The sequence below is a fragment of the Euprymna scolopes genome, chromosome 6 (genome assembly GCF_053919585.1).
Source record: "Euprymna scolopes isolate OS-2025 chromosome 6, ASM5391958v1, whole genome shotgun sequence".
Classification (NCBI taxonomy): Eukaryota; Metazoa; Mollusca; class Cephalopoda; order Sepiida; family Sepiolidae; genus Euprymna; species Euprymna scolopes.
The window spans coordinates 119,939,847-119,967,729 of NC_136487.1; the positions used below are offsets into that span (position 1 = coordinate 119,939,847).

A 27,883-nucleotide genomic window follows, 5' to 3' on the forward strand; every position below is an offset into this window, starting at 1 on the left:
AATAATAATAATAGTAATAATAATGTTTTGACCCTTGCCACAGATAACGCAGATACTACGCTATGATCACAGCCAAAGGGTCACAACATTACACTTTGGCTGTGATCATAGTGTAGTATCTGTGTAACTGTGGCAGGCAGAGCCAAGGATCAAAACATTTCTGTGGCAGGCTTGTTTAGTGTTTCAGCCTCATCTGTGAGACAGCCCTGACCAAAATGTTTGGATGACTGATGTTGTTCTGCTGGCTCTTGTCTCTTGATGTTCATATACTATTGAGAGGGTGTGGTTCTGGGAGCTTCTCAGATACTGACCTGTGCTCACTATTGTTGCCCTATGTTGGTGGTTGATCTCTCAGAGCCCCAGCCCTCCTTCTCCCCTGAGCAAATACACTCTTGGTAGACACTGATTTCCGTGAAGGAATAAATTAATAAATTATAATTACAACAAATTAAATTTGAGATTGACAGTTAAAGGGAAGTAACTCTTGGCAGCTCGCCTTTTTGTTGATTTTAAACTAATCTAATTTGATTTTAAAATAATCTAATTTGATTTTAAAATAATCTAATTTGATTTTAAAATAATCTAATTTGATTTTAAAAGTTTTAAAAAGACTAAGTCTTCATTTGTTTGACGATCGTTATCAATTTGTTTTCATTTTATCATATTCTTTCTTTATTTATTTATCTTTATTCGGCATTCTAGTAAAAAAATACTAATCAGATTATGCGTGGCGGGGGATACAACAACATTATTTTAACTTTAATAACTATATAAAAAACGTATGCCCCCCCCCCGCTTTATAAAAAAAAAAATAACAAAAATAAAAGAAAATGTTTATGGTATACGTATATTTACTCGTGAAGTGCAGAAAATATCGTGCACCTAAAATCACGTAAATTAGTCAAGTAGTTTTATTTTTAAAAAAGAAAATTGATGGCTAAACGACGACCGACAATCTCTCGACGCCATTTTACAAGACAAGAGAGATAATTCCAAATAATTCATACTTTTGCGAGATTAGAAAGCCATTCTTAGTAGAGGATGTACGATTTTACATAATTGTTTTAAAATGGTTTTCTTTATTAGAAATATGACTACTTGATCAATTTGCCTGATTTTGAGAATACGATATTTTTTTTTTTTCGTACAGGTGAAGCTTCCTCGTTATTATTATTATTATTATTATTATTATTATTATTATTATTATTATTATTATTATTTTTTATTTATTTTTTTTTTTCAATTAGTGGAGGGATTCATGGACTAGCGCTAAAATTTATTAGCTTTCGTTATTTTTTGTTGTTTTGTTTGTATTATTTTGTTGTTGTTGTTCGTTTGTTTGTTTTTTGTTTTGTTTTTTTGGCACTCTTTTTTTTCTTTAAAAATAATGCATCGATATAACTTCCAATACATATGTGAAATAAAAACGAGACAATTTTTATTTCTAACCTCCACTTAAATTGTATTAAAATTGCATTATGTAAATTAATTATCAGAAAAGAAATCATTATATAAGAATTTGTTTTTTAATTGATAAATAAATTGGATGAGTTTAACAAAATAATATTTAGCGAATGGCGCTGTCAATTTATTATGCAATGCCCCATTCTGCAAAAACATGTTTCGACGCTACGTGTTTCTCTTGGCTTCGTGTTATACTGTTAGCAGAGAGAAAGAAATGATAGCTGGGAGAGGCAGTTAGCTATGACCTAGGTGTGTCAGAAACTTCGTTAAAAATATGGAATAATTCCACCCCCTCTCTTTCCAAGCATATAAATATTCGAAAAATGTAATTCAAACCCTATTTTTTTTTTCAATTAAAAGGACCAAAGTTTCATTAAAAAAAAAATACAAACAACATGTTTAAAAAAAAAAAAAAGGTTTTAAACTTTATAGGTAAATTTCCAAAAAAATTTTATGGGTAAATTTCCAAAAAACTATTCTTTTTTTGTTGTTTTAAATTAGAATATATTATCTATTGATCTTTTATCTTCAATTTGTGATATATAAAACTTTGGTACATAAATTAACTATTTACTTTTTAATAGACATTTCAAAATGGGGGGGGGGTGAATTTATAAAAAAAAACGTTTGTCTAAAATATTATATTCGGTTTATTGGAAAGATCATAAAATTTCACATTGACTCTGAAAATATCGTAAAAATTGAATCAATAGAAAAATTTTGATAGATTTTTAAAGTTTAAAAATTGCAAAATACTGAACTCGTAAAATTCAATTAATTTCATTACTGTTTTGTTTTTTTAATAAAAAATAATATTTCTATTACTTTTTATATAACTTTAATAGTTTATTTTGAAAGTATAATCCATAAAGAAAATAAACAACCCACTTTTAAAAGAGAAATTATGAGTTTTTTATATTTTATTCGCAGTTTCGTGTTAGGGGTGTCAAAAATTCCTACAAAAATTCTGATACACCTAGCTATGACCACCTAAATTTGATAACCAACAAATACAATGTTCTGAAATATTCAAAGGGAGATAACCTTGGGTGTTATGAGGAGTTATGGCCCATGGGCATCAAATTTTACTTAAACGAAACGAATGTTCGTTTTTCTATCTCTTTTTAATCAAAACCCATCCGGCTGTCCTATCACGATAATAATCGATATTTAGTACATATCGATTATCTCATTCACTAAACACGACACCAAAGATGAAATAATCCGGTGTCGCTATGCCAAAAATTTAGATTTTTCTATTTCAAAATGAATTGTTCCAATATCAAATTTCATCGTCACTGTAAAATATAATTTTAAAAAATCGTTATATTTATTTAAAGAATATTTAATTAGCAAATTATTTTTATGCTAAGAATTAAATTGAAACAATAAATTAATTAAAGCGTTAAAAAGATCAATTTATTTCTTTTTAGAAATATTTAACTGACAATCTACCGTGTAATTTTTAGCATTTGTTTTAAATATTGCTCTATGGTTTATACACTCTCGGAGTAAATAGTTTATAATAGTTTCTTTTCTTTTCTTTTTTTAAATCAATCAGTAAAAATGTCACCGTTTGCTGTCAACATAAGAATGAATATAAGATACACTTATTTTTTTATTTATTTATCTATTTTTATCTTTATTTTATTTTTATTTAGTTATTTATTTATTTATTTATTATTTATTTTGGGGGGGGATTAAAAATAATGGTTGAACCCCATCCAATAAATGTCACCAATTGTACGAAAATGTAATGTTCTATCAATATTTTGTTTAATTTTCGATTTTAGGGGAATTATCGAGGGTCTAAATGGCTGGACGAAACCGAACCTTTTTGCTTTTTTTCCGATTTCAACAGACTTGAACAGGTAGAAGAATAACTTATCATGTCTTTTGTAATTTTTTTCTACATTTTCACCCCAAACAAGGCACGTTGCTACTTTGATGTAGGGGACATAAGCTACAGGGGTACTATGTGGGAAGTTGGGCAGCAAGATGTCGGTTCACGTTGCACTTGAACTTCTGCATGTCAGTACAGTTAGGGAAGTAGGGATCCGGAAGGGAATTCCAAAGTCTAGCGGTTCTAGGGAAGAAACTACTGGAGTAGAAGGCTCTCTTGCATCTAGGGATCTCAACTGTGTAGGGGTGGGACTTAGTTGCTTGTCGGGTTTGTCGGGGGTATTTACATCGAGGGGGTACAAGTGCTTGCAGTTCGTCAGAGCATTCACCATTAAAATACTTGCAAAATAGGCAGAGGGATGCTACATTTCATCGATGGAACAAAGGCTGAAGCTTAGATGACAGTTCAGGACCTATTAGGTTGGCGACATTCTTTTGAACCTTGTCTAGGAGTGAGAGACTAGTAGCAGATGTACCAGCCCAAATATAACAACAATACTCCATACATGGGCGAATGGTGGCTTTATAGAGGTACAGGATACTTTCGGGCGTTAGTAGCTTTCTAGCACAGTAGAGAGAACCTACCTTTTTCGCAGCGGTCCTGACAATGTAATTGTTCCAACTCATGTTTCCTGTGAACGTTAAGCCGAGGTGTTTAAAGGGTGTACTTTCAGATAAAGAGTCTTTGGCCATTGCTATTGGTGGCAGAGAAGGTTTCTTATAGTTATTGAAGGAAACAAGTTTAGTCTTGGCAGCATTGAATGTGACCATCCATTTTTGTCCCCCATTCCACTACGGATTGGAGGTCGTCCTCTAGTGTTTCTGCCATTTCTTTAGATATGTGTTCATGTTGTTAATATGTATTTGTTGTGTATTTTTCACCCTTTTTTGTTGTTGTTGTAGTTGTTGTTGTTTTTGTGTGTGTGTGCGTGTTTTGTTTTTTTTGTTTTGTTTTGTTTTTTTTTTTCGCTGGCTATTGTAAAAAATTAAAATAAAATAATAAAAATAAAAATGCAAGACACAACAGCAATAACAACAAATTAAAAACAATCATACAACGGGGCCACAATAATAATAATAACGGGGGCACCTAATATAAATAATTATATTTACTGCTCATAGAAATGGTGTGATGTAATGATTTATTTATTTTTATTTATTTATTTATTTTATTTATTTTTTATTTATTAATTTTTTTTATTTATAAAGCCTGAAAGAACCCCATCACCAATGGAAGGGAAATGCGACAATGGTTGCAAAAAGGATCGTAATAATACAATTTAATAAAAATTAAATAAAACTTTTTTATTAAAAAAGATGAGGGGGTAGTTTATTTTTTTAATAAAATGTAAATAAAATGTCGAAAGAAAAAGGAGTGCAATTGCATTTTCCTTTCGTTGTTTTTTAAGGTTAACATTTATTTTAGAAATAAGAGTAATCGCATCTTTATATATATATATATATATATATATATATATATATATATATATATATATATATATATATATATATATATATATATATATATATATATATATACCGGTGTGCAAAACCAGTGATTATCGGTCTTACAAAATATTATTGGATATAATATTTTATATAAGACTATCCCAGCAAAATAAAATTGCTCAATATCCCAGATAGAGGAAATAAAGCATAATTTAGCAATTTAAAATTTGTGCTTTGAAAAAGTTAAATTTCAAATATAGAAATTTTATTGCATACAAGACAAAGAATACAGTATAGTAAAATATATTTCCTTAACCCATGAGTTTTCGATGTTTATACGTCTCATTGGGGGAAAATATTAGCAAATATTATAAAAGGTTTGCACCTGATTTGCTAAAGGTAATAAACATAGAAAATTAAATTAAATGTTTTTAAAGTTTTTAAATTAATTTATCTACATAGAATAAGGGAAATTGGATATTGATGCATCAAAAAAAAAAAAAAAAAAAAAAGGATATTGAACTTCAAAGCGAAAGTGTATGCTAAATCCTGTAATGGAAGCTCTTGGTATTCGGCAGGTTAAACGCGTATTGTAATAAATCCAAGGAAGCTAGTAACAATCCAATATATACATATTTCCGCAGTTTTTTATAGTTTGGTTGGATATTATATATATATAATTCTCCAAAGTTAAAATACTTGTATGAACATTTTTTTAATGAACGAAATCTCTAAGTAATACAGAGTTATCTCCTCAGATTAATGAGGAGTTCGTGCCAAGCGTTCAATCCCTTGAACGAGTTTCTAAATAAAACAGAGTTATCCCCCTTCATATTAATTCCTTAAACCATTTCTTAGTAAAACAGAGTTATCCCCCTTCACATTAATTCCTTGAACGCAGTCTGAGTAAAACAGTTATCCCCCTCGTATTTCGCATTTCTTCGTAAAACACAGTTATCCCTCTTCATATTGATTCCTGAACAAATTTTTTAGTTAAACAGAGTTCTCCCCCTTCACATTAATTCCTCTTTGAACGAATTTCTTAGTAAAACAGAGTTATCCCCCTGAGATTAATGACAAATTAGGAAAAAGTGCCGAATTTCAAACCGGCTAGACAAAAAGTACATATTTCAAGAGTCCAATGAGGAAGAAAGACATTAATCTCCTACGTATATAAATGAATACAAAAAGAAGATAACTACAAATCCGACCTTTTTTTAAGTTTAACATTTTAGTAAAGGACAGGGGATAGCAAGTTACATAGTAAAAGCAATAGAAAGCACCATTTAACTTTCTTTTCCTTTTTTTTAACAAATATAAATGATAAAAAGTTTCTTTTATAATTATAAGTTATGGTCATTCTTTTATACCTATAGATACAAGTGTTTTATGTTTTGACTATCATCAGTGTAGGAGGTGACAATTCTTACTGGTCGGGAGATTCGAACCCAGCCACGAAGCCACCTTTGATTCCATTTTCTAAACTTTTACGTCCGGGCCACTAAAATTTGGGATGGAAATGAAAGGAATTAACAACTTATAATTGCCAAATTCGGGCGTACACACTAGAGTGTTCAAACAAGCAGAAGTTATGAACGTTGCATAAACGTTAGTTGAGTGTCTTTAATTTTTATTTCCTAAACAGTGCCGATCCTAAAATATTCTTAAAGAGGCCTGATAATTATAATTATGAATGATAATTAATATTTATGCCTACAGACACTAGTGTTTTTTTACAATCATCAATGTAGGAGCTGATAATTTCTACTGGTCAGGAGATTCGAACCAAGCCACAAAGCCACCTTTACCTCCATTTGCTAAACCTTTACCTCCAGGCCACTAAACAATTACCACGAGAATGAAGAGAATCAACAACTTATAAACTCTACATTTCGGCATAGACTGTAAAGCGGGGATGTCCATTACGTTGATCACGATCGACTGGTCGACCGTAGAGACTTTGTGGGTAGATCGCATGGTATTGAACAAAAAAAACAAAACATAAGCAAACTTTCAAAACCTGACGGCTGAGCTGGAGACACAAGATGAGTCATGTGCGCAGCTTGAGAGTGCACGCAAGATAAAACATATTGGCAATTGGCAATCATAGTCCGACAAACGCTTTAAAGACTTTACTTTACTCGAGCTAATCATGACATTCATGTGCTGCCCTTTCTAAAAAAAGATGCTAAGGTTGTTTCACTCGCATCGAAAATCGCAACCTGAACTATTCTGGAGTGAGGAATGAGATTCTGACACTATAAGCCGACATTCAACTTATGCAGAGCTCATTGACAATTATGGAAGTTACTCACAAAGGACCCCAACATCAGGAAATGCGCTACCTTATTGACTGCATTATTTGAGTGTACTTATTTATATTAGTCAGCCTTTTCCCACATGAAGATCATTAAGTCCAAATACCACTCCACCATGATTGATCAGCATCTATAAGTCTGCTTCAGGTTGGCTATTAGCAGCTACTGTCTGGACTATGCATCGCTTGCTGATTCCATCTAATGCAAGTCGTCAGAGTAAAGTAATGACAAAAAATGTACAGAGCTGTACTGTGCAATATGGGTTGATGCAATAATGCAATGTACACCTACATATACTGTATATATACATAATAATAATTTACAATATATTTATAAATAATGTGTTTTGCATTTTTAGTAGGTGATAGATCATTCAGACTTGGTCATGTCATAAGTAGCTCTCACGCTAAAAAAGTATGTGCACTTCTGCAGTAGACAGTTTAGAGTGTTCAAACGAGCGGAAATCATGAACGTTACAGAAAACAAGTCACCTCAAAGAAATATGACAACTCAAAGAAATATTATATATATATATATATATATATATATATAATATAAAGCTGAATGTGTGTGTGTGTGTGTGTGTGTGTGTGTGTGTGTGTGTGTGTGTGTGTGTGTGTGTGTGTGTGTGTGTGTGTGTGTGTGTGTGTGTGTGTGTGTGTGTGTGTGTGTGTGTGTGTGTGTGTGTGTGCAGGGTGCCGACAAAGTTTGTATAAAAATATATTTATATCAGCATTCTGAGCCAAATAGCAACACAAATTATTGAATCCTGTGGTACCAAATCTTAAAATATTTTTAGGGGATAATATTTTTATCTAAGATAATCCAAACCAAAAAGGGATTAGCTCAATATACTTGACAGAGCAAACGAAATTTATGCTTTTTTTTTTTTTTTTTTTAATATTTTAATTTAATTCAGAAAAATATAATTTTTCAAAAAAAAAATTATTATTTATATAAATATATATAGGAAAAATGCTTAAAAAAACTTGCCGTTTATTATATATTTTATATTTTTATCTTAGTATCTTTTATTACTTTTATTTCATATCCACCCTTAAAATATTTGATTTCAAAATTTTCAACTATCTCGTCTTTTATAAAAAAAAAAAAATCACGGTGATCTTTAATCTCTTAATAGAGAACATCTTTCACTGGTTACCTCAGACACGGATTACACCACCTAAAAAATGAGGCGGAATGAATCTTGAACCATCCATTCACAAGGATCATTACTAAGAACCAAAAATCCTTTATCATAAAAAAATTGGAATTCACCTTCAATGTGGATTTCTTCAACTAACTTGGATTCTAACAAAATCCATCCCACTCTATTCAAGGATCACCACTATACACGGATGCCAAAATTTCATATACTTTTATTGTTTCAACCTTTGTTTTCTTTATCTATGTCCCTTAAAAAGATTTAATCTTTAATATATTTCTATATATGTGCTGAATAGCAAAATTATTTCAAATCAGATTTAATATTTTCCTAATAACTTTTCCTCTGAGGAGATCAGCCTACATCAAAAATCCATGGATTAAGGAAAGTACTCTGAATTGTATTCTTTGTTCAAATAATAAATTTTTATTTTGAAAATTATATTTTTCTGAATTAAATTTAAATATTAAAAAAAATTACACACACACACACACACACACACACACACACACACACATATAAATATAGGGTTATTGACTGGTTGGACGACCGCGTCCCTTGTCGAGACGAAGTGGGTTCATTTCACAGTCGGATTTCGACGCGGTTTACTTGATCTGTGTGTGTTAATAGAAATTCTTGTGTGCGGGGCGTTTGCTCAGTTGGTAGAGTGCTTGCCTCGCATGCAAGAGGCTCGGGTTTCGAATCCTGAGTTCGGATGTGTCTAACTGATGAGCCCAAATGAGGGCGAAACTCGAGTCTTGGACTTCCGGTTCGTTGACTGTCATGGCTCTTGTGAGCTGCGGCGTTGTTTGGCTGTGGAATTTATTATATATATATATATATATATATATATATAAACTCTGAAACATGCATGTATATAGATGACTTACCTTTATGCACGTAGTAATCATTAATTAATAATTAATATTTAAATAATATATATATATATATATATATATGCCATGTTTCTTCGAATTGACTTGTTTTCTGTGCATGTCTAAAGTTAAACTTTCTATAATTTACTGTTTTGAATCTTATTTTGTGGATTTTGGTTTTTCTTTGAGTAAAAATAAGTTGTTTGAGAGGGGGAAAAACGAAATCAATTTTATTATAAACAATTTTCGACCTATCATTAAAATATTACCGAAAACTGTATCCACTGCTAATAATTGAACAAGTATTCTTTTCATTTTTTTTTTTTATGATCTGAACATTGGATGCTTAGTCGATAAAACTCCAAATATATCCTTCTGCTAAAAGAATAACAAATATTCGATTTCGCAAAAAATAATGATGACAACAAAATCCTAATTAATTAGCAATTTTCGACATCTTTTACAATAGCTAACAATACAAAGAACGTGTAAAAAAATAAATATGCAATAAATAAATGTTACCAAAGGCCAGACAAGTTACTCTTTTACCTATCTGCATAAGATGTATGTATGTTAAATTTTTAAAAGCGTTTATTTACTTCGAAACAAAAGTAGTGTGAGAGCTGTTGAGTAGAACGAAAAAATGATAATCGCTCCAAAAATCGAAAATTAAGTAAAATATTGGTAACGATCCACCCGATAAATGTCACCGATCGTGCGAAAATGTCATCTTATAACAGTATTTTGTTTAATTTTCGATTTTTGGTAGATTATTGGGAGTTTTAAGCAAACCGCCTTTTATTTTCGTTCTAACTCAGCTAACTTGATATTAACTTTTATTTCGAAATAAATAAACGTTTTGAATTAAGTTAAAACACAAAAAAAAACTCATGCAGGCGGGTAGAAGAGTAACTATTCTTTCTTTTATATTTCTTGCTATATATTTAGGGGGGTGTTTTCGCTTTTTTTTTTTCGCTTTTTTTTTTTTTTTTTTTTTTTTGCTATTGTAAAATTAGGCACCGCTAAACTGGGGTCAGGTAAGTACTTTTTGACGGACCGTCTTTTTAAAAATTTACTAAAAATCAGGTAATTATCCAATCAATACAAAATGTTCAGCGATTATTAAGAGAAGAATGAACTTTATAACAGTGTACTTATTTTTCATAAACAATATTTTTTTATATATATATTTTTTTTTGCTTACAAAACCCCCCTTTTGAGGGGGTTCCAAATATGCTTAAAATAATCATCTGAAACTGAACAAAACATATTGTGTTGTTGTAAGGGACGGGATTATAGATTCAAAAAAAAAAAACTATTTGCATACCTTATTTTGATGTCTGAATATCAGAACTTCGATTGTGTTTAATTATCCCGCTTTTGAGTTTTGAAGTGTGAAATTCGGTGAATATGTTAAGTAAAATAATTAATTTAAGTTAAGCAAAACAAAAAAAAATTTTTTTAATATTTATACGAAAAAAGCCATTTTAAAATCTTTGATAAATAAATAAACAATTTCTTTTTCGCGAGCCGAATAATGCATGACCATTATTAAACAGGGCATGCTTTGAAGAATCGATATAAAAAAATTCGATAAATATTGTGCCCTTTGTGTTAAAAATATCATCATTTTTCGATCCAGTTTGAAAATGTTTGCCGCTTTTCGACTACGGTGAACCAAACGCGCTGAAATATTTTTTTTATTCTGCTTTAAATTGCCCCCCTCCCCATTTTGGAGAGCCTGGCACCCACACATATACACATTAAAAACTAAACTCATACAAATGGTCACCCATCTGGTACTGGCCAGCTTCAGCATTAATAATACATTGAAATTTTCGTCACTGAAAAATAAGTTTTTTTTGGGGGGGTAGGCTTTTTGGTCTTCCGTAGTTTGCTTTTTATCAAGAACAAATGTAAACAGAGTAATCAAATCGACTCGAAGTAATTGGTTGCCTATATGAATAAGTGGAATTATTTGAAATCCAGGTACTTATATTATAATATTTTTACATATTCTCATAGAAAATCACCCTAAATCTTAGTTAGACAAGAAACAAACAAATTAATTCTTTCAAAAACCTTCTTTTTTTTTTTAACTATTTAATACGTTTTTTGTGCAAAACAAAAGCGCCAATTGTTAACTTTTGGGAAAAATTTAACATTTCAAATTTAATTTAAAATAGTAGAAAAAGTTTTACATTATTCTGCTTTCTATATGATAAAATTCAGGGTTTTATCTTTCTGGAAAAAAAAGTTACTCAGAAATAATGGATTTTAATAAATGTAATTTCGTTTTAAAAAGCAACAACAACTTGATTTTTCGGCCATTTTTAGCGATGCCTATGTAAAATTGTAAAAATGGCCCAAATCTTTTAATTGTAAATTAATTACGCTTAAAACAGTTTTGTAAAAAAAATATATGCATTGATTTCAAATTATGGAGCATTAAATGACAATAATACTTCGCTTTATTTTGCAAACGTTAAATCATATAAGAGAAATAATAATAATAATTAGATCGTCTTATTTGATGCCATCCCACTCAATCCACGTTCGTAATTAATTATTACGTTCGCAAAAAGTAAATAATTAAAGGGAAGTAATTGATGTTTAAGTAACAAGTTTATAAGAGTTATTTCCCTTTTTATTTAACTATTTATTTATTTTAATAACCAAATATGAGCGCTTTGCAATCGTCGTCATAAGACAGACGGGAGATAACTCTATTTTATTCAATTTTTCAGACGAGAATTTTGAACACTAATTGCAGAGGTATTAAAGATTTGAGTACAACATTCAACTACTTTATTTAATGTAATAAAATTTTATAACATTACTAGCAAAAAAAAAAAATGAAATTCGATGATATTGTAATTTTTTATTCAACAAAATATTCGAGTAATTGTAAGAAAAAATTGGATTTTATTTTCAAGTACTTCATTTAATGTAACAAAGGTTTTAATACAAAAAAATAAATTTTAATATTAAAAATGGGGAAAAAAATGCGACGATAATTTCAGAAAAATTGTAATTTTGAAAAAGAAAAGTCTGTGATGACTTTTTTTATAATGTAGCAATTTAAGTTTATTTTTATTGAAGAAAACAACATTGCTCCCTAATGCAAATCAATATTCTCTGGAAAATCTGCAATTATAAAATCGCATTTTTTGCATAATCGCATCATTTTTTTCTTGCAATACTTTGCAGTTGCGTTTTCTTAATAAAAAAAAAGTAGTCGAAAAAAAAATCACAATTTTTCTGTAATTAGCGTCACTTTTTCCTTTTTGTTTATTAATGTTTTTATTAGTAGTGTCCCAAATTCTTATACAAAAAATTTAATTATTAGTAAAATAGTTATCTCCCTTGAACCAATTACGAAGATTGCAAGGGTGACTAAATATGTCTCGCTTTTTTCTTTTTTTTTTTTTGTTTGTTTGTTTGTTTGTTTGTTTGTTTTTAATTCCATTTTCATTCCAAACAAGGCACAGTCCTACTTTGATGTACGAGGCTGCTTGCAGGGATGCTATGTAAGGAGTTGAGCAGCAAAATGTCTGTTCACATTACACTTGAACTTTTGCATGTCACTACAGTTGGGAAAGCAGGAACCCGGATGGGCGTTCAAAAATCTAGCGGTTCTGGGGGAAAAAAAACTATTATCTTACATCTAAGGATCTCTACTGTGTAGGGGTGCGATTTAGCTGCTTGTCGGGTTTGTCAGGGTTATTTATGTCGAGGGGGTACAAGTGCTTGCAGTTCGTCAGAGCATTCACCATTAAAATACTTGTAGAACAGGCAGCCCAATGTGACAACACAACTGTGTACATGGGAGAATGGTGGCCTTGTAGAGGTACAGTATACTTTCAGGCGTAACTTTCAAGCATGGAAGAGAGAGCCCACCTTCCTTGCAGCGGCCCTGGCAATGTATCTGTTTCAACTCATGTTCCCCGTAAATATTAAGCCGAAGGGTTTGAAAGAAGCACTTTCAGGTAATTTATCTTTATCCATAGCTATTGGTGGTTGAGAAAGTTTCTTGTAATTATTGAAGGAAACAAGTTTAGTCTTTACAGCATTGAATGTAACCATATTTGGTTAAAAAAAAAAGATGCAATCTTAACATTTAATTAAAAATTATTGAATGTATTATTATTATTATTATTATTATTATTATTATTATTATTATTGGTTAAAAATATGCAATCTTAACATTCAATTAAAAATTATAGAATGTATTTTTATCATCATCATCATCATCATCGTCGTCGTCGTCGTCGTCGTCGTCGTCGCGCCGCCGCCGCCGCCGCCGCCGCCGCCGCCACCACCACCACCATCATCATCATCATCATCATCATCATCATCATTATTATTATTATTATTATTATTATTATTATAATAATAATAATAATAATAATAATAATAATAATAATATATTAATATGTTTGCTAAGAGAAAAAGTAAAATAAGTATAATGTTTCAAAAGGAAATATGTGGTAATATTGATGTTTTTTAATAAGTGAAAATTTAATTGATAGAAATGACACCTTTTTTGTCATTAATAAAACCAGTTAAAATAGCAACATTTGATTGGCTTGGACTCGACATTTTTTCTTTTTTTTTTTTGATAGAAAGAATTATTAATTGATGATAAACTTATGAAAATAGTTGTTATTTGAATTATTCGAACGTCTATTCTTGTATTGGATGTTATTTTCCCAACGTTTCAGCCAATGTAAGCTCAAATCTTCTTCATGTGCATTTTAGCAAATTCGCGAAACATATCAAACTTGAGAATCTCTACGGAATTTCAAGCAGAATCTTTGTTTGCTCTCACTCCGTCAGCCACCATCGATTAAATAGTCTCACATAATTCGTAAGTGCAGACTTAATATGGCACATACTGAGGATTAATCGCCCAAATTCGAAAATACTCTCACTTAGAACTGATTATCGCTTAGCACTTTTATTCATTGTGTCATGGGTACTTCTAGCCAGAAGGTTCTAATCCTCAGTACAAGCGATACTAAGAATACAATTATAAATTACTTAAGATTTGTACTGGTAATGGCTGACAGAACGAGAGCAGGCTACCTCCATGGATTAGATAAAATGTTCTGTTTGGAATTCTGTACAGATTCCAGATTTTGACATAAAAATTCCCGAATTTAACAAGACGTGTTTGAAGCATCTTTGTGGTTATATTGGCCAAAACATGAGAATAATATCCAAGATGAGTAGTCCGAATAATCCATAGAAACTGTCAACAAGATCGGATATGTACCTTTCTCTTTCCATGAGAGGCCGACTCCTCGGGTTAAAAAAAAATTTTTTTAAAACTATTGATAAGTTGTTTTAAAAATGAAAGTTTCAGAAAAAAAATAATAATAAGTGATTTTAATCATTTTATAAAAATCATATAAGATTATTCAATTTTCTAAGTATTCAAATTAAACTTGTGAAACAATGTTTTCAAAAATTAATTTAATTTATAGGTTTCTTTATCTGAATAATATAAGCTAACAGAACTCATGGAAACTCCACGTTGAACATTTGTCAAACGCATCATAAATGAAATGAATAAAAAAATAAAATAAATCAAAAAACGACGAATTTAAAACCATTTTTTAGAACATTCTTATTTTTTTTAACTTTTTAAAGCTAAAAAGAATTGATTTAAAAAATTAGATTTCTTTCAATGAAAATTCAACACGCAACACATTGTTTTGTTTTGTTTTTTTTCTAAATATTTTTTATATAAATTATAAAGGAACAGATATCAATTCACTTGCACATATTTTTTTTTAATTTTAAAAAGAAACTCTAATAAATAATGATAAAAAAAACTTAGTCTTCTCTTAACATGACTTTTTTTAATTATAAAATAAAATAGCCAATTTGAAATTGTAAACAGACTGTTATGTTTTCTTTTAATTTTTGGAGAGGAAATGGTTTTTAACTAATAAAGAGCGACCATAAAGGGAGGTAATTCGTTTCTAATTAATGTTTGTGATGATGATGGCTTTTTGTGATACTAGACATATGGACAAGTAAATTAATATTTAGATTATTTATCCTTATCTCAAAAGTTCTGTAACATATTTATGAAAATCATTCATTTTCATCATTAATTTTTTTCTTTTTTTGGGGGGGGGTGGGTGGGAAGTTGTAGAAATGAAAACAAGGAATCTCTCTCTATCCTTTAAGAACATGCTTTATTGGATTATCTTCGTTAGTATGACTTTTATAGAGAAAGGGTTAGTTGTGTAAAGTGTTCCTGCGTGGAGACATAGATTAAAAATTAGAAAGGCCTGTTGAAAGAGAAGTTCTTTCTATATTGAAGTTCAGTTGCTAGACTGAATTATTTGTATTCCAACTTAGTCAAACCCCAGGCCTGAAGGCCGGGGTGGGTTGTGTTGCATCCCAAGAGAGAAGTTGGGGACAGTTTCATGCCACGTGGAAATGTTTTCAGTCCTAGGTCCGGGGGGAAAAAAGGAAGAGAATTACCGCGTGTTTAACTTTTTATAAACTCGGTCACATGACTAAGAGCTGGCTTCTGATTGGACAAGCCAGATAGAAAGTATATTCAAAATCTTGAGCTGTGACAATTTGCTCTTACTAATGTTCCTTGCAATCATGTTTGCTACAAATAGTTTTCGTATTTCAGTTTGATAACCTGCAGTTGAAGTATTGTTCTGTTAGTTCTAGTGCATCACTTTTACTGAGGGCAGTTTTTACTACAGACAACCAACAAAAAAAAGTGGTCGACAAAAAAATATATAACAAATAAATGTTACCAAAAGCAAGATAAATTATTCTTCTACCTATTTAATTTTTTATGCATTAACTTATCACCATGAAATTTATTGGCTGTATTTCTATCAGCATTTTGTTTTATTTTCGAATTTTAGGAGACTATCGGGACTCTACAGATGACAGCCTCATGTTGACCATCTTTTTGTCATTTTAACTTAAGCACTCGACACTACTTGCATTTAAAACTTAATAAACGCTTTAAAATAAGTTAAAACACAGGTAAACTTATCCAGGTAAGTAGAAGAGTAAGTTATCTTGCCTTTGGTAACATTTGTTTGTTGTATATTTGAATTTTGGACTACTTTTCGGTTTGTTGTCTGTTGTAAAAAATGCCCTTTACTAATACCCTTAGGAAAAATATGAATCCTTATATCCGCCTTCTAGCCACCATGGATAAAATAGTTGGATAGACTCGACTCTCAAGCCTTGGTTGTGCAACTAACCTAGGAAAAATAAAACTCTGAATCAACACCAGTTTTCTTTGCTTACTCCAGCATTGTTTCCATTTGTCCTCAACTTCTCAGGACTGCAAAAATATTAGTTTGGGATTGTGCAATTTTTGCTGCCCTATGGACTCCCCGTATAGCGTTACACACGTTTACACATGTTGTAACAGAGTACGTCGCAAGGAACATAGGACAAGTAATAACTCGACTACTTTTTTTTTGTAACAACAACATTTATTTCCTCATTTTCCTGCCATGCGTTACTTCTCGTTACGGCTGTCATGTCACTCATGTCTCTAACATAATCGTCTTCTCTAATGTGCTCTCTTTCCTTTTTATAGTCTTTTTCCTTACAGTGACGTCATTTTGCACTTCACATGCATTTGCATACACATATCTGCATTCTGTTATACCTATGCAAATCTGAAATATGAGTATTTGAACTTTCAAACGGAAGAAAGTGAGCATATTATGCCCCCTGACAAAACCTTTAAAATACCCCCAAATAATGTAAAATATTCATTGCTGTCTAATACATAGATATTAATAAATATTTTTCATTATTATAACCTCTTGGTTAGTCAGATGTTAAATGACAAGGGATATGTTTTTTTTTATGGAAAAGTTTGGGTGACACCTAAGAGTTAGAGGTAACTGCAGACAGAAGTCATCGAACCATATGACTTCTTAATGGAGATTTTCTCTCTCTTGGATGGCGAGACTTCAAATATGAAAGACATGTGCATGTTGCTGTTTCCAATGCACAACATAATTAGGTGGAGTGGAATGGATTATTTTTTCTCTCAGATCGTTTGAGTCCATATTTGGAAAAATCAAATTTAACAAGTTTTATTTGATTACGAATTTATCTCTCCTTTTCATCATCCCCTGCCTCCTCCAAAACTTTTGAATTATCTCCCCTTTTTCATACCACTCTTTTAAATTAATGGCGGAAATATTTCATATATATACCCAACGATGAAAAACCACCAAAGTTTTAATATAAAGATGTCACACACACCTTTCAACCTTTTCTATTTTGTTTCTTTTATGGCTCCGAGCTATGCCGGGTAGCCCTGCTAGTTTATAATAAAAAAAAAAAAAAGAGATTATGAACTCCTAGAGCGGTAATTACCATTGAATACACAACTTGGATGAAAAAATTTTGCTTGAAAACATTTTTCTCAAATGGTTCCATCAATTTTTACATGAAAATTTCATTGGAACTTTATGGTGGAAATTTTAATTCTGGTTTATAGGAAAAAATGTCAAACATCTGGACCATAAAATCCAATGAGAATATGCGCAACAGAGACATGGATTATTTCTCCTAATAAATGTTCACGTCTGTTGACCAGATGTTGTGAAAAACGTTGAGAGCAGGGATTTTCCAATGTGACCCATATCGCTTCCCCCACGTCCTCCCTGGCTCAGGGGAGGGATTCAGAAATATAATGATAAAATGTGGGTGGTAGGGAAGTATTAAAGAAAAGTTGTAATTTTTTTTTTTTTTCAAAATATCTTTGACAAAATCATATTATGAGGTTTTGAATGTGTGTAAAATCCGGCTCCCTAAACAGGGGCACTTTAGATTGGGACAAAAATATAAATTGCATCAACATCAAGAACGAAAAACAAAAAGCAAAATGGAGTACCAAAACAGATACTACATCTTGATCCCAGCCAAAAGGCCAAGTGTGAAATAGGGTTTAAAGTTTTATAAAAGTTATACTCAATTTTTTTTTTTAATCCTATGGTTTAAAATCGATCTTAAATGTTGTTTTCTTCATATATATCAGATAATAAATAAACATGAGTTTATAAGACCAAAATATTCAACCTTGCTCGCCCTTCAGGGCCCGTGGCGCAGTGGATAGAGATGTTGAATCTCTATGGTTCCCGGTGAGAATTGTCTGAAGATAGTGTTTTCAATGCTACCCAAAGTCGGCCAGAGGCTTACTTGGGCAAAAACGTGGTGAGACGACAACAATTATGGATGGCAGTAATTGCTGAGAATGCAGTTTGGAGATTCGGAGTTCCTATCCCTGTCACAGTTACCACCTGACGAAGGCCAGAAGAATAGTTGGCCAAAAACATCGTGAAACAACAACTAATAAAGATGAGAATAATAGTCCGCAATAAATAAATTAATAAATAATACTCATCTCAGTAATGAATTCCAATTAAATAATATATAAATGTTGTTTGTTGACGTGATGTAAACAGGAGATGTCACACACTAACTAGATCATACAGCAGAAATTGCACATATCAAGTCCGTAGTTCGTTGGTTTGGACAAATTATTATATCTTTAGTCTTGTAATCTCCATTAAATAACAATAATAAAAGACATTTGCAGTATCTATATATTAATACCTTTAACATGCGTATGTGTGTCATGGTTTCAATCGGGAGATCCTATTTATTAAAAGGGCTAGGACAACAGCATATTCTTTTCATTGTTTTGACTCTCGAGTGTGTATCCGTTGATATCGTATATATTTTTATATATACAGTGATGTGGTTCTCGGTTGATTAACTGTGTCTAACTGTGTCGGATATATACTCGAGAGTCAAAACAATGAAAAGAATATGGTGTGTTCATAGCCCTAGTGATAACATACGACAAACATTAAATTAGTATATAAATACGCTAATTTAGTATTTGTAGTATGGTATCACTTCTGTCCTCCTTTTTAATGAATAAGATCTCCCGATCACTGAAGACGCAATGTAAAAAGAATAAATAAATAAAAATGATATCGCTTTTGGGTCGTACATAAAACTAAAATATACCTTCTGGACCTTCTGGCTAGAACCCAAGGGTAGTATCTGTGCTGTCTAAAGATGGTATAATGATATCATAGGGTTTCTGTTTGTGCCAGGTGTTAATACAATGAAATATGTCACATACTCCTATAAGGATATTGGAGATACAGTATAACCCCAGGATACGGGTTTTTTCAGGTTACGATATGGAATACAATGTTTTTCCGGGCCCTGGTTATGGTATTTGCCCCACCTTACAGTATTATTTATGACGTTATTTGATTATCATTCAACCATTAATAATTTTATAATTTACATAAAAAATTAATAATTTTATTATATCATAATTAGGATCATTTAATTCATTTTTATGTAAATTATAAAATTATTAATTCCATCTACTAACTAACTAACTAATGAATTAATTTTATTCAAACAATTTTCACTACATAAATATATGCAAATAATAGGGGAGAAATAAGTTCAATCCAGCGACTGACACCCTTTCTAACTCAACAATAAACAACAACATATGCAAATAATAAATAAAATATTTATCAATATTCAAATTTTATTTTTAGCTGTAATATCTTAAGTCTAAAAAATTCTTATTTTTTACTTTACTAGAATATCTTGTTCTTTACTTTTCCAGGTTGAATTTCTTGTCCTTTACTTTTCCAGGTTTAATAAAATCTTAAGAATATTACTTTTCATGCGCGCATTTTTCCATATAATATACATATGTATTATATATACTGTGCTGTATTTTGTTACTAATTTTTAATGCCGTTCTTCGGGGTTCTATTGCAAACCGTAATAACCAAATATATTCTGACACTACATTAACCAGATTACTTAAATACTTTTACAGTTTTAACAAAAGGGCTATAATAATATCGCAGGGTCTCCATTCATGCTGAACGTCCACAGAATGCCAGCAGCAATATATTACATATAAAAGATGCTGCTGTGGAATTTTCACAGGTTCTGCTAGTAAAATTTGAATATTTGATGTTCCATCTTAAATGTTTTCTATTGCCAATTCTCCAAGACATGTCGACCATATTGGATATGTTGTATTATTGTGAATACCACAAGGTCAGAAATTCTTGATATGACCTTAGAAGACATCCACTGGTAAAGCCCCATTTGGGGTTCTGTGGGGAATATGGAATTGCTTCTTACATATAATTGCTCCCAGATACACTTTAGCCTGAAGTGGTAATACCTGTTAGAGCATCCGGTGCTACTAGATCAGGCTTTCTGAAGATACTGGCTTCCTGACTAAAAACGCATCAAACATTGATGCGATTGTTTTTTTTCCTTTCCCTTTGCAAAACTCAATCATGTTCATCAAACTCAAAAACAAAAGCAATAATTTTCTTCTACAAAACAAACCAAACACCACAAATATGAGAAATATTTGAAAATATTGAACTTGAAGAATAAAAACTTTTTTTTTTCAAAATTACTGGATTCAGCATTAGATAACCCCCCCCAAAAAAAGGGTTAATATACTGTAGAATAAAACAACTAAACCGAACTAAATGAGGTCAGAATATAAAGGAATAAAAAGACAATGATGAAATAGTAGTTGATACGTTGCCCTTAAAAAAGCCAGTTTGTTGTTTAAAAGAACAGTTTTCAGAGTAGCAAGAATAAGTTGTCTTAATGCAATGGGGTTTAGCTGACATAAGATAACCTCCCACTGACTGACTAATGGTGGGCCATACTGAGCATGACTGTCTCAAGTTATGGAGTCCCCAGTGCGACTGTTGTGCTGCTGGGCCCAGCTACTTAAAAGCAGCATGCAGACGGAGTTGTAGACATCTGGTTTCAGAAAGATAAGGACAAAAAGACTTTTTTATTTTTACATGAGAGTAACTACTTATCAAGGCTCGAAAGCCACTCGTGGATAAGGGTTAATGAGTATACAGTAGTCACTGAGACAATGTAATAGTTAGTATTGGAAATAGGGTAAAAATGAATTATTTTGGGAGGGGGGGAGCTCAACAAGAACTTGTTACATTGAATTTAAAGACGACCATATTGTAGTCAACTAGAAAGCAGGCCAGTGGAACAGACTTCCACATGAGGGCAGTTCTAGGAAAGAAGCTTTGTTCATGGAATTTGCATTTAGATTTAGGCACAGATATATAGTGGAAAATTTTTGATAGCAGTTGTTTTCGTGAAAGTTTCGCAGAGGCAAACCATAGATTGAAGCTCGGACAAGCACTTGCCATGAAAATAACATTGTTTCTTTTAATTTCTATTTTTGACACAGTGAGCACGGTACACAAGCATTCAGCAGACAATTTTGTGGTAATGCATATGAGTAGATGCGATCATGGTCATTAGAGAAGAAATTCCAGTGTATCCAGCTCCACTTTTAAGCCATTTGAAACCACATAAATAAGACACACTTAGACATCATAACAACAGAGAAGGACATGTCGGGCATTACCAACAACATAAGATCTAAAATCGTAACAATATTAAACATGGTACATAAAAGGTGGTGCAAGTAATCGACACAATTACTAGAGGTAACACTTTCTTCACATCTGAGTTCTTATCCATCTCCATTGTCTCACACTGCTTGCAGGCAAACTGGTTATCCTCTCTCAACCTGTTATGAAATAGGTAGAACAGAATAAATTATCTATCTATCGATCTAGCTATCTGTCCATCTCTACCTATCAATCTATCTATTTAATAGGAGAGGTAGACAAGAGACGGATATGATGAATATTTATAAAAACCTGTCAAAATATTACAAGGCTAGATCATAGACAAGTTTACCGGAAGGTCTGGTGAACTGATCGGATCTACGTGTGAGTAAGGTGATCAGGTTAGCTGGAGATCAGAGGAGTTGGAACTTGGGATTGAAGCAGAGCGGTTGGGCTTTAGGATTGTCTCTCCTCCCCTCTTGGGAGGGAGTGACGTGTCTCTCAATGTAGACTGTTAAAGACCACAAGCAAAGAAATTCACTTTCCATTTTCATCCGCGCGACATCTTGGAAAGTGAAATAAAAACTAATATAAAAAAACAACCATCGTCTTGGAGTCAATGTGTTTCATCCAAATGGTTCCATCTCCCTCCAAGAACAAAATGAAGTCAGGATGAACCAGGTTCAGTGAGCAGAGAAGATAAAGGTTTGTTGAAGATACACATATGACCCACACACGCATGCATATGAACATAAGACGATCATGCCAAAGCCAAGTACGTCCAAGGATGGAATACTGTTGCCATATCTGGGCAGGAGCTGCTAAAAACAGCCTATCCTGCCTTGACAGAGTACAAAATAGACTTCGTGGCTTAGTGGGGGACGCCCTTTTCTCTACCCTGCAACCTCCCTCCCACAGAAGAGACGTTGCGAGCCTATCCTTGTTTAATCATTATTTCCATGGCAGGTGCTCCTCTGAACTCCAATCTCTGGTCCCCTCTCGCCAATCTTCCACGAAAAACACCCGTCTAGCTGAATCCACTGTGAAAAATTTCCCCCACTCTATATCTGTGCCTAAATCAAAACGCGGATTCCATGAACAAAGCTTCTTTCTTAGAACTGCACGCCTGTGGAACTCTGTTCCGTCTGCCTGCTTCCCACCGGACTACAACTTGGATGTCTTCAAGTCCAATGTTAACAAATTCCTAATGAACCGCCCCCTTAAGTAAACACTTCATCAAATCTCCACACTAACGTAATGTACTTGCAATAACCCTTATCCCTGAGTGGCTTCCGGGCCTTGATAAATGGTGATCACTGTGTAAAAAAAAAAAAAAAAAAATGAAACATAAAATGGGCTCAGAAAGTGGAGAACCACTAATAGACATTTAGTAACACATTTAGGACACGTCACAAACAAACACGAAACGTATACACTCGTTTACATGGGTGTATATGTTTCGTGTTAGCATAACGTAACAAACCTACAAGTAATTCCACTGCACTTCTTGTATACACAATATCTTTTTGCATAGGCACTTTAATTGATAGTACACGCATGAACCTCTAGTCACCTTCGAAGGTATCTCCTCCAACACTTGTACCATTCAAACAACTTCTGGAAGGCCTCTTGGAAGTCCTTTTTGTGTGAGCATGTCAATGATCCTCATCACAGTTTCTCCTCAGACTTACATAGAAGGTGCCTTCAATAAGTTTCCATACTTTTTTGTATGAGCACTTTTATTTATGGTACATACATTAAACTCTAGTCGCATTCAAAGTAATCTCCTCCAGCTGCAAGGCATTTGTTGTACCATTCCAACAACTTCTGGAAGGCACCATAAAGTCATCTTGTGTGAGTGTGTCAATGTCGCTTGTTGTTAAGGAATAAAGAGAGGGAGAGAGAAAGAGAGAGAGAGAGCAAGAGAGAGAGGGGAAGAGGAGAGTTATAGTGTAGACATGTTGGTCGGAAGTAAAAGATCAGCTGATTTGATTGCGTGTGAGTCATGTGATCAGGTTAGCTGAATCGTTGAGATTTGAGTTGGACTCAGAAGACAACGGACGGTTTCCCGTTGTCTCCTCCTCTTCATGGGGGGGGGGACGAACGCTGACGTGTGTAGAAGAAGAACTCACACAGGCCGATTTCACTTTCCACCTTCTGCAGGACATCTGGGAAAAGTGAAATAAACTATAGAACTAATTCCTTGTCTTGGAGTGATTGAATCTTCATCCAAAAACAGGTATCAAGTCTCCCTCCAGGACGAGAAATTTCCAGATGGTCCAACATCGAAGAAGCAGAGGTAGGTTCTAAAAATACATGTCACTCACACACGATTCCCTTTATGATACAACATAAATATATAATATAACACGTCATCTCTTCTAATCCATTATTAGAGATGACACATCAAACACACAACCCTTTATTATAGAGCAACAACGTAACATTGTCACAGCCTCTTTAATCCTTTAATCTCCTCAGTTGTCTCGTAATGACAGCCTCCTTGGTTTTCCTGGAGCTTAGGTAATAACCAAAAATCACAGAGAACAAAGTCTAGACTATAGGCTGAGTGAGGAACTGTATTGATTCCCATCTTGGTCAAATAGTCTGTGACAAGGATGGAGTTGTGCACTGCTACATTGTTCTGGTGGAAATGCCACTGACCTGATTTGAAGAGTACTGGCCTCTTCAAACGGAATCTCTTCCTGAACACTCTTAAAACCTGACAGAATTTTGGGGTCGTCACCAAAATATGTTTTTTAGGGTAACAATTGTAAGAGAAAAAAATAAAAATAAAAAATAAACAACTAAAACAAATTTTCCAGGAATGGGAAACTAAAGAAATGAGCAAATGAAATACAGATCCGAAATGAGATTAAAATGATCCGAATTTATTTAAAAGAAAATAAAATGTTATGATTGCTTTTATTTTCCAAAGCTAAAGTTTTTAACTAAGGTAGGTTGAAATAAAAACAAATATAAGAAAACAATTCTTACTTGAAAGAAAGGCTGAAAGGAAAAGAACATACAGAAAACAGTTTTTAAGTCTTTAAATTCAGTCTTTCAACAAAAAGGTTTTGTTTTTTGTTTGTTTGTTTTTTCAAAAAAGAAAACATGCAAGGCTGAGTTGCAAGGTTCTTTCTAAGTTTTTTTTTCTTTCGTCTCCCCTGTCCTTTTTTTTTTTTTTTTTTTTTTCAAACAAACAAAACCTTCAAAAGTATTTTTTTAAGTTTGGCTCTCTCTCTCTCTCTCTCTCTCTCTCTCTCTCTCTCTCTCTCTCTCTCTCTCTCTCTCTCTCTCTCTCTCTCTCTCTCTCTCTCTTTGTAGTATAGAGTGTTCGAATGGAAATCCTTTTCTCTGAAAAGAGGTGTCTTCTTCTTCTTCTTCTTCTTCTTCTTCTTCTTCTTCAACGATATTCCTCTTCTCTGAAAAAGTTTGTCTGGCTATTTCATTATTCCTTCGAAAGGGGACAAAGAAAATGAATCAATGTTGCCCAGACTTTCGTTCGACACTTTGGAAAAGAATAAATAAAATGGTCACAGTCTCTGCCACACTTTATCTTTTCAATAAATGGTGTATTTTAGAACATCAATTTTAACCACTCAATAAAGGCTCTCTACCCTTAGTGAAGTGGTTGAATGTTTTTATGTCAGTCTCCACTCGACAGAATCCCAGAAAAGAGACTTGCTCTCATGAAGTCTTATTCGGAACTAATTTGAAAAAGGCGCAAGAAAAAGGAAATTCTGGGATTGTTTTCACAGCAGCCAATCAAGCAATAATGGTGGCTACCAAGAAAAAAAAAGGAAAGACACTAAACAAAGAGAGAGAGATATATAGATAGATAGATAGATAGATAGAGAGAGAGAGAGAGAGAGAGAGAGAGAGAGAGAGAGAGAGAGAGAAAGAGATAAAGAAATGTCCATGAGGACTTATATGACAAAAGAGGGGGAGAGAAAGAGAGAGAGAGAGAGAGAGAGAAAGAGAGAGAGAGAGAGAGAGAGAGAGAGAGAGAGAGAGAGAGAGAGAGAGAGAGAGAGAGAGAGCGTGACGCACATATGCACGCACACACATTCGCCAGCTGAAAAGACCTTTCAGGTTCAAACGACTGCTAGACAATGGGGCCAAGATGCGAATGGGAGAGGGTAACATAAATGCTACAGACTAACCAAAACGGCTGACACCCTCCCGCACTTCCCTTTGCATTGCTGATGGCGATATCGATGAAAAATAAAATTCCGACAAACCTTAATATTGTTGACTGTCTATCCAATGGAAAACCAGGGCATGTAGATCATACCTATGCTGTCAAAAAAAAAATGATCATCATAAGTTTCTAGGTGGATTTGCTTTGTCTGGCCTTCTTGGATCTGGAGAGCCGGCATGCTTCCACCGGGAACTCTCTCTTAGTCTCTAGGTCATAGCAGAAGATCCAGCTTTCATCACAGGTCACTAGAGCATCAAGAAGTGAAGGATCTCAATTGATCAGGTCAACTATCTCCCTTCTGTCTTTCTTTCTGATCTTCTCTGAGCATCCTTGGGACAAACTTTGTGCAAATCTTCCACATCTTCCCAGCGGAAGCATGAATAATTGTGTGTACAGTTCCCACACTGACATCAAACTGTGCACTTATTGTCTCCATAGACACACGACGGTTCTTATCCATGAAATTCTCTATTTGGCCAATCAACACTGTTTTGATTTCCTCTTCCTTATTCCTCCTACACCTCTCATCATCCCTCACAGACTCCCTGCCTTCCTTGAATTTCTTATGCCACTCAAAAACTGATGCTCTATTCATGCAAGGTGGTCCATACGTTATGCGTATTGTTTCTTTTTTTGCAATTTTAAAACAGAATTTTATTGCATATCATTCTTCTAAAGTATCCTCATGTCCAGATTGCACTTTTGAAATTCACCAGCTGTGACAATTAGGCTTTAGTAGGGCGTAATCCAGTTCCTGCTGTAGCTGTTCATTTGAACTTAAAATCATAAAAATTGGTCCGTCATTTCATAAGATGTATATAGCAATGACATACTGAGTTTTCAAGAGTCTACGACAATTTTAAATGCCTGTATAAAAAAGTTTGGAAACTTATTGAAAACATCTCGTATACCTCCCCCCCCCCACCCACCACCACTCACAACAGTGGAAAGGGGTGCCAACGCGAAGTACATATATACTACTTTTTCAGAACATGTGTTGATTGTTCTTAATCATCACAATTAGGTGAATTATAATAATATGCAAAGGTAAATTCCTGTTTATTTGTACCTTTCACATTTGTTTCGTTTTTCATTAGGATCGCCAAATCGCAGACGATACAAGGCAAAAAAAACAACAAATAAATTTTTAAAATTTCATCTGATGTCGACGTTGTGTCAAAATACAATTTTTTTGCTTTCAGGATAAGATCAAAGTATAGTATCTGTTCTGATGATTGCTACACTTCAGTTAATTTGTCCTTAGTCAATGGAGAGGAACCCTAAGGCATTTTTGGGGCCTATTGCCAGTCTCTCACATTAAAAGTGACCTTGTGTCACATTTTGCTTTCGTAGAATGTTACGTTTTATTTGCGCATTATAAAAATCTTTTGAAAATAATTATTTTCAAATATATAATGTTACGTTTTATTTGTGCATTATAAAATAATTTTTTTTTTTTTGAAAATAATTATTTTGAAATATAGAATGTTACATTTTATTTGTGCATTATAAAAAAGATTATTTGGAAAATAATCATTTTGAAATATAGAATGTTACGTTTTATTTGTAAATTTTAAATATGTTTTAATTTTGAAATATTGTTGCTAAATTTTTAACAATTTTAATTAAATTCAATTAATGTTTCGTCGTTTAATGATTCTTTTTGTGATATTCCGTTACTTTATTAAACTTGTTTTAAATTACGAGAAAAGTTTGGTTAGAAAACAAGCATTAATTTTGGATTGTCTTCCATTTCTGCTGATATAACACTTCCGAAAATGAAAATCGAAAAATAATTTCGGCAGGCTAAAGTGCACTTGTGCCTAAGTAATTCCTGAAGTTTTCTCCTTATTTTATTTATAACTGCCATATTTCACGTGTGTGTTTCCACAGAGACGTATTGTATTTTTTTTATTATTTTATTTATTTATTTTATTTGTATTTTTGGGGGTTTTTTTTTGCGTTTGGTAGCAGTTATTTGTTGTTAATTTGTTTTCTTAGCATTTTTTTTTGGGGGGGGGGGTCTATCT

General features: G+C 32.7%; 1 long non-coding RNA gene across 1 annotated transcript in view; it reads left to right on the plus strand.

The window, feature by feature from the left end:
* Positions 1–27,883, plus strand: part of LOC145277916 (uncharacterized) — a 106,214-nt gene that overhangs the window by 16,790 nt on the left and 61,541 nt on the right. Inside the window, exon 2 of the long non-coding RNA XR_013868246.1 lies at positions 3,258–3,335. This is a non-coding gene — a long non-coding RNA (uncharacterized LOC145277916). The remainder of the gene's footprint in view (positions 1–3,257; positions 3,336–27,883) is intronic.